The sequence below is a fragment of the Phascolarctos cinereus genome, unplaced genomic scaffold (assembly GCF_003287225.1).
Source record: "Phascolarctos cinereus isolate Bilbo 61053 unplaced genomic scaffold, phaCin_HiC Scaffold_726;HRSCAF=1367, whole genome shotgun sequence".
Taxonomy (NCBI): Eukaryota; Metazoa; Chordata; class Mammalia; order Diprotodontia; family Phascolarctidae; genus Phascolarctos; species Phascolarctos cinereus.
This window is the reverse complement of record NW_027556098.1, coordinates 393553227-393563650: the sequence shown is the minus strand read 5'-3', so window position 1 is coordinate 393563650 and position 10424 is coordinate 393553227. Positions and strand designations below refer to the sequence as shown.

General features: G+C 41.9%; 1 long non-coding RNA gene across 2 annotated transcripts in view; it reads right to left on the bottom strand.

Moving 5' to 3' along the window:
- Positions 1-278: 278 nt before the first annotated feature.
- LOC110199734 (uncharacterized) overlaps positions 279-10424 on the bottom strand; it is a 36684-nt gene continuing 26538 nt past the window's right edge. For both annotated transcript variants that reach the window (XR_002322026.2, XR_002322024.2), the window contains exon 4: positions 279-3019. This is a non-coding gene — a long non-coding RNA (uncharacterized LOC110199734). The remainder of the gene's footprint in view (positions 3020-10424) is intronic.

The window sequence follows — 10424 nt, the reverse complement described above, 5'->3', positions numbered from 1 at the left end:
ACCGAGGCTGCCTTCCCCTTTGCCTGGCTTGGTTTGATAACTCCTCTGTGTCAGAGTCCAGAAGGCAATGCTCTTCTGTAGACTAAAAAAAAAAATAACCCAGCATTAATAATCAGGCCCCTTTGGGCGAGCTTAGGAGACTCCTCTCTGCTGCATAAAGTCAGAGAATCTCATCTAGTATTTCATCCTGGGAGGATAAGACACAAAATTTGGGGATGTCCATGCCTGCCAACCTCCCACCAATTTAAAGCAAGACGCCTAGAAGAATCTTTTTCTAATAAGACAAATAAAATAAGGTTTTTGCTGTTTCAGTGAGTATATTGACCTATTTGCTGTTCCTCATCAAAGAGATTCCGTTTCCCCACCTCCACAGGCTGTCCAGCTTGCCTGAAATGCATCCCTTTCTCACCTCAATAAGAATCTGTTCAGTCACATAGATTCTTTGTGACCATAGCACACCACTACCGTCCATTGGATTCTCTTGGCAAAGACACTGGAATGGTGTGCCACTTCCTTCTCCAGCTCACTTGACAGATGAGGAAACGGAGGCAAACAAGGTGAAGTGATTTGCCCAGAATCACACAACTGCTAAGTGTCCAAGGCTGGACTTGAACTCAGTTCTTCCTGATTCTAGGTCCAGATCTCTCTCCACTGAGCCTCCTGTCTCTTTTCAAAGCTTGGCTTAAGTGTCACCTCCTACAGGAAGTTTATTTACCCTTGGAAATGACTTGGACTCTCCTTAGTATCTACTCTGAAATGATTTTATTGGTATATACATTGTTGCCTTCCAACAAAATGGCAGTAGCTTTTTTCACTGGTATCCCTAGGGTCTAACACACAGTAGGTGCTTAATACGTGCTGGGGGGTTTCCTAACACATAGTAGGTGCTTACTATGTGCTTTTTGAGTGAATGAATGGTCATTGCTCAGGTCTCAATGGTGTGAGTTTTCTTTCCCTGTATTAGCCAGGTAAACTGGCTTGGCTTAGATTAAATTCAACACTTATCCCAGATATTCCCTGACTTGATGTGCTTGTAACATTCAAATATCAGTTTGGTCAATGGGAAAATTCCACCTGGGCATTTGCCTCCCTCTTTCCCACTTGACTGGCCATGGGGAAGAGGCAGGTCTGTCACCTGACTGACTGGCCTGCCCTCATAGGGGTACCCAAAAAGGTGCCTTGAACTGTGTTTGGAGATGCTGCTGTGACCTCTCTAGGAATATTATGACCACACTCAGCAATATTATGAACACCTGAGTAGGTCAGGTGATAACTCCCTGGCCTGTGCAGTTTCCGGCCTGGTGTATGGGAGCAGTGCAAAGCGGACGGTATCTCATCCACAGAAATGGGTGTGGGCTGGAACCCGGGGGGGCAATGCAGGGATTCTCAGCTAAGGGACTGCCCTAGAGAGAGGTGTCCTCAGCCTGGACAGGAGAACAGAGCATGTCAAACATCATTCCCTTTGCTGCAGCAACTTTGGGGGGTAAGGAGGGGGGAAAGGGGGGAAAAAAAAGATCAAATTAGATACTAAGTGTAAAGCACTTAGCACAGTCCCTGGCACATGTAAATGCTATATAAATGATAATTATTACTATTGTTGGGGCAGCTTGGTGGCGCAATGGATAGAGTCACCAGGCCTGGAGGCAGAAAGCCTCGTCTTCCTGAGTTCAAATCTGGCCTCAGACATTGACTAGCTGTGTGACCCTGGGCAAGTCACTTCACCCTATTTGCCTCAGTTTCCTCATCTGTAAAATGAGCTAGAGAAGGAAATGGTAAACCACTCCAGTACCTTTGCCAAGAAAATCCCAAAAGGGGTCATCAAGAATGGGACACAACTGAAAAATGACCAAACAACAAAATGATTATTGTTGTTATTGTTATTATTAAAATGTAATTGGGAAGTATTTAACGAAGCCAATAAAATACAATAGAATATAGATCATGTAAGTAACTATGCTGGCTGCAGCAATCCTTCCATACGGTTTTGTTTCCGCCTTCCATTCAAGTTTGACACCAATGCCTGAGAACATTGAAGGCATGGCATGTGTTGACTGCACATGAACTCTGCTCCTACTGTAGCCCATCTTTATAGTCTGGAGTCAGTGGGTGGCACGTACCTATGTAACCCATGACTGGGTGGGAGTGGAGAGCAGTCCCCTCCCACAAGGGGAGTCAGGCTTTTCTCCTACTCTGGCTCATTTACCCCACCCCAAAGTTTCAGAAAAAAATCCCCACAACAAAGCTTATCTGTGACTCACATTGAAGGACTCTGTAAAAGGGATTAATAGGGTTTTTGCTCAAAAGGTATTTGATGTACAACTAGAAAGGTATTTGATGTACAACATAGATAAGGTATAGAACATTATTTATTTCCTCTACTTCAAGATAAATGTTCAAAATACAAAAGATGATAAGCCATCACCATCATTATATTCTCTCCCAAAGGTAAAAGCACTTCATGGGACTGCAAGACAGATGCTTCACTTTATCTCTGACCTGTACTGACCTTCTGGATAGACAGGTCATGTGGCTTGGGGAGTGGGAGGGGGAGGAGGGGGAGGAGAAGGGGAAAAGCCTTTATCGAGCACCTACTATGTACTAGGCACAATGCTGAGTACTTTACCAATACTATCTCATTTGATCCTCATAACAACTCTGGGAGGTAGGTGCTCTTATTATCTCCATTTTCCAGTTAAGGAAACTGAGGCAGATAGCAGTTAAGTGACTTTCCTAGGGTCACACAGCTAGTGTCTGAGGCAGATTTGAACTCAGGTCTTCCTGACTCCAGTTCCCAGCACTCTGTGCACTATGATGCCACCCATCCACAGAATCCTTTGTGCTTTCGGAGTCCTTTCTGAGTCAGGTTGCTTCTCATGGCAGTGACATGACTTCTTCCCTCAGAAGTAGTTAGCTTCAGGAAGTCTCTCCTGCTGGACAACCACCCCCAACTCAGTAAGCCACTTGGAAGGTGGCCACCAAGACTGGAAATGTCCATCTTTCAGGGTCACTTCTCAGTCACCTGCGCTTAGGGAAAGAAACACAAAGCAGACGAGAAAGTCAGGGATTCGAGGTTCAGTCTCAAAACCTGCTTCCACTGTTTTCTACTCTGATTGATCAAATGAGATAAAGTACTTAGCCTAGCGCCTGGTGCTATACAGGCTTGTTCTCTTCACCCTCCCTTCTCAGCGACATATTTTAGGAAAGACATTTATGTGTGGGAGAGAATTTCCAGAGAAAGGCAACAAGAAAGGTGCAGGACCCAAAGATCTCCATTCTATGCCCTACTACGTTCTTATACACACCATACATGGGCAACAGCATGCAGCCTGGAGAAAATACTATGCTGCCTTTCCAGCACCTCTCAAATGAAAGAGAGTCTAAGGTTCTCTCCTTTCCTTTCTAACCATAGCTCGCCCCCCTCCCTCAGCATGTTCCTTCCCATAAGGTTTAGATTTTCAGGGTTTTCAGTGGGTGCATAGACTTTTAAAAGCCCCAGAGGCAGAATGAGGTCTACATTTTCAGATAGGGCCCATGGATCAGTCTGTCATATGTACTTGGCTGCCATGGCTGCAGAGGGGAAGGGAGAGAAATACCTTCCTTCCTCATCTCCTAACAGAAGTTCAAGATAGAACTGGTAGAATCCCAAGCTGCAAGTTCAAAATGGTGTCAATAGAGAGACGGAGCAATTAGCCTCTCTTTTTGTAGCCTATCCATAGGGAGGCTCTGCTAATCATCTCTAACGCAGACCCCCCAGTCATGGGAGTCTATAAGGGGTTGCTAAATCATCCCCAAAAGACTCCTTGCCCACCCCCACAGAACCGGAGTGTATCCTCCAGGGAGGTACCACAGCCCAGAAAATCAGGAGATCTTCCTGGATTATCCTCCTACACATACCTCTTCTTCTGTGACCTCATGGATGTGTGTATACATGCATATATATATATATATATATGCATACATATAAATATATGCATGCAAGTACACATGTATGAAATATGTATATATATATATATATGTGCATGCTTGGGTGTATATATGTCTGGATCCGTGATTTCATCATCAAAGAAATTCCCCATACCAATGCATATTGGCAATCACTCAGACAACTTAGAGTTGTCTGGGGAGACATGTGGGGTAACAAGAGAGTGACTTGCTTGGGTCACATGACCAGTTTGTGTCAAGCTAGATTTGAGTCAAGGTTATGGTGATTATGAAGCCTCCTGGCTCTCTGTGCCCTCTGCCATTAGGATTTTCCTATTCCCCCTTTTCTCTTCCCTTCTCCCACTCCTTCTGATGCCTTTTGTCTTTGTATACCCAGGCCCTACATAATCCCTGCACTTAGTAGGTGCTTAGTAAGTACCAATTAGCATGGCATGACAAACATGACATGCACAATGATTTCTAGTAACATCCAAGATATTTGCTCCCAGCAGGGCAAATGCTAGGCAAAATTACTTTTCCCAGCATCACCAGCTATAAAAGCCAAATTCAAAACTTATTTCCAAGGCAGCAGCTCATAAAAAAAAAAAAGATCTGGTGGTTTTAGTGGACCAAAAACTCAATATGAGTCATCAGTGTGACATGGTCACCAAGAAAGCTCATGTAACCTCAGGCTGTTAAAGAGAATCATAATACCCAGGCTTAGGAAGGTGACAGTCCAGGTTGTACTCTGCCCTAGTCAGGACAACATTAGAATATTGTTTTTACTTCCCATTAATCAAATAAAATAATATTCCTCAAGTGCTTAGCACAGTGCTTAGAACACAGTAAGTGCTATATTAATCCTCATTCTCTTCCCTTCTCAGCGACATTTTAAGAAGGACATTTGTATGGAGGAGATAATGCCCAGAGAAGGGCAGCTAAGATGGTAAAGGACCCATAGCTTAAATATTTCCCTTTTATGCCCTGCATCTCTTGGCAGAGAGGTGGTAGACTACAGGGGCAAAATGAGGCATACATTTTCAGACAGAGCCCAAGGACTAATGTTTTGCATAACTATTTCAAAGGCAGGGATATAGAGGGAAGACATTGGGAAGTGACAGGAATATTTTTTGAAAGAATATCAATAAAACCCTTTTTGAAAATAAAACCAAATTTCCTTTTCCCCACTCTAGTGCCCCTCAGAGGCTCAGAGCCAATGATTGCTAATTGCTAACATAGGATCAGATTTCTTCCTGGGGTGGAAATTCCCTGTGTAATAGCTGAAGGATTTATTTACTAACCTGGCCTCCTTTGCTTGTCAAGAAAAGGCTATGAGATGCTGTGAAAGCCCATGTAACAGAAACCCTAACTGTAAGGTAGAGCTCAGACATAGATACTTTTTAAAAAAAAAAAAGCTTGCTTGCTTGCTTTCTCTCTTTCTCTCTTTCTCTCTTTCTTTCCTTCTTTCTTTCTTTCTTTCTTTCTTTCTTTCTTTCTTTCTTTCTTTCTTTCTTTCTTTCTTTCTTTCTTTCTTTCTTTCCTTCTTTCTTTCCTTCTTTCTTTCTTTCTTTTTCTCTTTCTTCTGTCTGTCTGTCTCTCTTTCTTTCTTTTTTTCCAGTTGCCACACAAACATACCTTGTCCAGATTGGTCTTAGGGAAATGGTGACATCCTGTGGCCATCTGGAGCACGATAGTTTCAGAAGCAGCCACCATGAGCTTCCTCATTGCTAGAAGCCTTATTAAAAATCTAGTATTTTAGAGTCAGTTGGGCCAGGAGGTTTAGTGGTAATTGGAGCATTGGAGCTAAAATCAGGGCACCTTGTTCAAATCCTGGCTGTCCTCCTTATGATCTGTGTTACCTTGGACAAGTCATGTCTTCTCAGTACCTCAGTTTCCTCAACTGTAAAATGAGGTGTGCCTCTGAGGTACCGTCTGGCTTTAAATGTGTGATTCTGTGTTAGCAAGCTTCTACCATGACCCTTTATTTAATAGATGAGAAAGAGAAGCCCAGAGAGGAACAATTATGTGAGTTGAGTTAGAGTCAGACTTAACTTTCCTCTAAAATAAATTGTCTCTGAGTAACAGCTGAGTCCCTCTCAGGCCGTATAAAGATTCAGGTTATGTATATTTGGTATATACTTACATGTGCACATACTGTGTCCTCCAATAGAATCTAAGCACCTTGAGGGCAAGGATTGTTTCATTTTGGTTTTGTATTCTGAGCACCTAGTCTGGTACCTGGAACTCAGTAGGTGGTTAATAAATGCTAGTTGATTGATTGCTTGATTGGTTCAAAACCTGCCTTTGACACTTACTAGGTGTGTGATCATAGGCATATCATGACCTCTCAGAGCCTAAATCTTCTCATCTGAAAAATGGGCATAATAATACCCAGGGTAGCATTGTTAAGGCAGTATAATATAGTGAATAGAGAGTCAGTCTTGGAGACATGAAGCTCTGGATTCAAGTCTTCTCTCTGACACATACTGGCTATGTGACCTTGGGTAGGTTACTTAATTTCTCAGTGTCCCAGGCAATCCTCTAAGACTCTAATTTGTGATGAAGGTACCAACTTGTATGGATAGAGGAAATTTCCTCTCTGGAAATTCCCTGTATCATTGACATCACAGGTCTTGTCTAATAATTTTTTTAAAATGCTTGCAGTACCTAACTCACTGGATTGTTGTATGGCTCAAATGAAATAATGTGTGCAAAGTAACATGGACTATCAGTTCCTTGAGGGCAAGGATTATTAATTTTTTTTTGTCTTTGCATTCTGAGCACAGAGTCCAGCATACAGTAAGTATTTAATAAATGTTTCTTTGTTCATTAATTGATAAAGGGCTTTGCAAACTTAAAGATGAGATAAACATGTGTAGTAGCAGTAGTAGTAGTAGCAGTAGTAGTAGTAGCAGTAGTAGTAGTAGTAGTAGTAGTAGTAGTAGTAGTAGTAGTAGTCTAAACCTGTGATTTCATTGTTGTTAGGAACTTCTGGTGAGAAAAAGGTTCCCTTTGTTAGTGCAGATGGCCACCTGCAGGTGGACAAAATGCAGATGGACACCTGCTCTGCAACGTAACAGTTTTAGAGAGTTTTCTGGGGCATTGAGAGGTTAAATGATGTGCTCATCACATGGATAATGTGCCAAAAATAGGATGCCAACTTCTACTCTTTACCCATGTTTCAATACCACCTCTCATTTAAAAAACTTTTTTCCTCTTTCTCCTCTTCCTCAGTTTCAAAATCCAGGGCTTTAAAAAATATATGTGCCCCTGAAAACCCTGCAAATCTAAACCTTATGGGAGGGAACATGCTGAGGGGGATTATGGTTGGAAGGGAAAGGAGAGAACCTTAGATTCTCTCTCATTTGAGAGGTGCTGGAAATGCAGCATGGTATTTTCTGGAGTCTACATGTTGTCGCCCATGTATGGTATGTATAAGAACATAGCAACTCTACTTTCAAATGCTGAGCACCACAGTACATCAGAAATCTCCCTGTTGAGGGTCATCCTCCCTGCTAGGTGAGCCAGTTTGACCCCTGTTTGCCTCAGTTTCCTCATAGCAGACAGAGTGGTAGACCTGGAGTCAGGAGGACCTGAGTTTAAATCCAACCTCAGATATTGACTAGCTATGTGACTCTGGGCAAATCACTTAAACTTCTGCCTCAGTTTCCTCAACTGTAAAATGGGGATCCTGGAGAAGGAAATGGCGAACCACGCCAGTATATTTGCCAAGAAAACCCCATAAAAATGGGGTTATGAAGAGTTGGATGTGATTAAACAACTTAACAACAGCAACTGTTCTGAACTTTGAAAGGAAGAGATAGGGAGAGGTATTGAGAAAGGGAAGTGGTGGAACTCTTTTTAAAAAGCGATTTCTCGTATCCATTAAAGTAAATAATTTGATTTCCCCGTTTCCAGTTTCACCATTAAAGTTGATACACTATCAGAGCCATAACTAGGCAGGGGCAACTGGATCTTTGTCCCACAGCACCCGATGTCCGAGGAGTACATTTCCTCTCCATTCCCTCCTCGCCAGTTGCAGCCTCCCCAACAGTGGCCCCAGAGTAACTACAAAAGTAGTCATTATACTCTACAACAGACCACCTGGACAGGAGGAAATAGATGAGGATTTTGGGAAATAGATCATAAAGGTGGATTGGAGCCATGATGTAGTCATGATAGGGGATGTCAACTATCTGAACAGCTGCTGTGGTACTCTCTCTGCCAAAGCAGAGCAGCTAGGGATTTCTTGGCTTGATTTAGTGATAATTTCATCCTTCCAAAAGTGGGGGAAGGACAAGAGGAATTGCCTTTCTGGACCTAATTCTCATCAACGAGAAGCAATTCATTTTTTAAGCTGAAATGATGAGAAGCTCGTGGGTGAAGCGACCACCCCATCTTTAAATTTTTTCTGGAGGAGAGGAAGCCAGCCATATTCTAGCACAGATTATAGATTTTTGTCAAGCAGATTTCACAGGGTTTAGAGACAGGCTAACCAGAATGCCATAGACTCAAATTCAGCCAGACAAACTAGCCCAGGAAGCATGGGAAATCCTCAGAAATGAAGTCCTGAAGACAAAAATAGAAATAATTCTAATGAGGAAAGGGAGTAACTATCTGATGTGGTTGCATAAGGAATTCTTCAATCAACTTTTAAATCGGTTTTTAAAAATCATGGGCAACTGGGTAGCACAATGAACTGGGCTTGGCATCAGGAAGTCTCATCTTTCTGAGTTCAAATCCGGCCTCAGACACTTACTAGCTATATGACCCCGAGCAAGTCACTTAACTCTGTTTTCCTTAGTTCCTCATCTGTAAAATGGGCTGGAGAAGGAAATGGCAAACCACTCCAGTATCTTTGAGAAGAAAACCCCAAATGGGGTCACAAAGAGTCAGACATGTCTGAAATGACTCCGCAACAACAGAAGATGAAGGTAGGGGCAGGTATTGGGGGAGTATATAGAAAAAGGTGGTATGTTTTTTAGGAATGGAGTGCCAAAGTGCAGAATAAGTTGAAAAACAGTGTTTTGGGGGGGAGCTAGGTGGTACTGCAGACAGAGTACTGGCCCTAGAGTCAGGAAGACCTGAGTTTAAATGCAGCCTCAGACACTTACTAGCTGAGTGACCCTGGGTGAGTCACTTAACCCTGATGACCTCCCCCCCAAAATAGTGGGGGTTTTTTAAGCTATATTAGGGAAAAGAGACAGATTAGGTCAAAGAAGACATAGTATTGCTGCTTCGGTGTGGATGGAATAGTGATAATTGGTGACAAAGACAGGATAGAACTCAATTCACATTTCTTCTGTTTTCTTTGGTGAAAAGAAAAACCTTTAAACTGGAAAAAAAAGAGAGAGAGCAAAAATGACTAGTGGGAATTCATTAGGGATCATCTAGATGATCTTGATGACTTCCCATTACCTGGCCCAGACAGAATAGATTCCAGGTACTGAAAGAACTGGAAATGTGATTGCCCAGCCCCTATGTAAAAGATCTCCAAGACTACAGATAAAGGGTCAGGCAGAACTGAAAGAAGGAAAATACTTTCCTGATTTTTAAAGAAAGAAAGTAGCACCTACACAGCTCATGAGTTTGACTTTGATCACTAGTAAAATTCTGAAATGTATTAATTAAAGAGATGGTGAATATCTGGAAAAGGAAGTGGCTTCAAAAAGAGCCAACATGACTTTATCAAGAGCAGGCCAGGCAAAGTTAATCTCATTTCCTTTTTTCTTTCTTTTCTTTTCTTTTCTTTCTTTCTTTCTTTCTTTCTTTCTTTCTTTCTTTCTTTCTTTCTTTCTTTCTTTCTTTCTTTCTTTCTTTCTTTCTTTCTTTCTTTCTTTCTTTCTTTCTTTCTTTCTTTCCACAGAGTTACCAGACTGATATATCAAGGGAATGATGTGGATAAAGTTTACCTAGATTTTAGTGACGCATTTAGCAAAATTTCTCATGACTGAGGACAAGATGAAGATTATGTGGGCTAGACTATTGCAGGTGAATTTTGAACTCCTTAAATGATAAGATTCAAATTGCTGTTGTTGTCATTCAATTGTTTCAGTTATATCTGGCTCTAGGTGACCCCTGTTTGCCTCAGTTTTCTCATCTGTAAAATGAGCTGGAGAAGGAAATGGCAAATCAGTCCAGTATCTTTGCCAAGAAAACCCCAAATGGGGTCACAAAGAGTTGGACATGTCTGAAATGACTCCACAACAAATCATTGGTTTAGATAAAGGCATAAGGAGAAAAAATTGCAAATCTACATTTTGTTGTTGTTATTCAGTCACGTCTGATGAAATGTAGTAAGGATAAATGCTCTATCTTACACTTAAGATCAAGAAATTAGCTTCACAAGTATGAGATGGGGGAGATACATCTAGATAGTCATTCTTCTGCAAAAATCTGGGGGTTTTAGTGGACTCCAAGCTTAATATGAGTGAACAGTGTGTTGTGGCGATCAAAAAAGCTAATACCTTCTCAGGTTAAGAGAGGCAGCATCTAGGACTAAA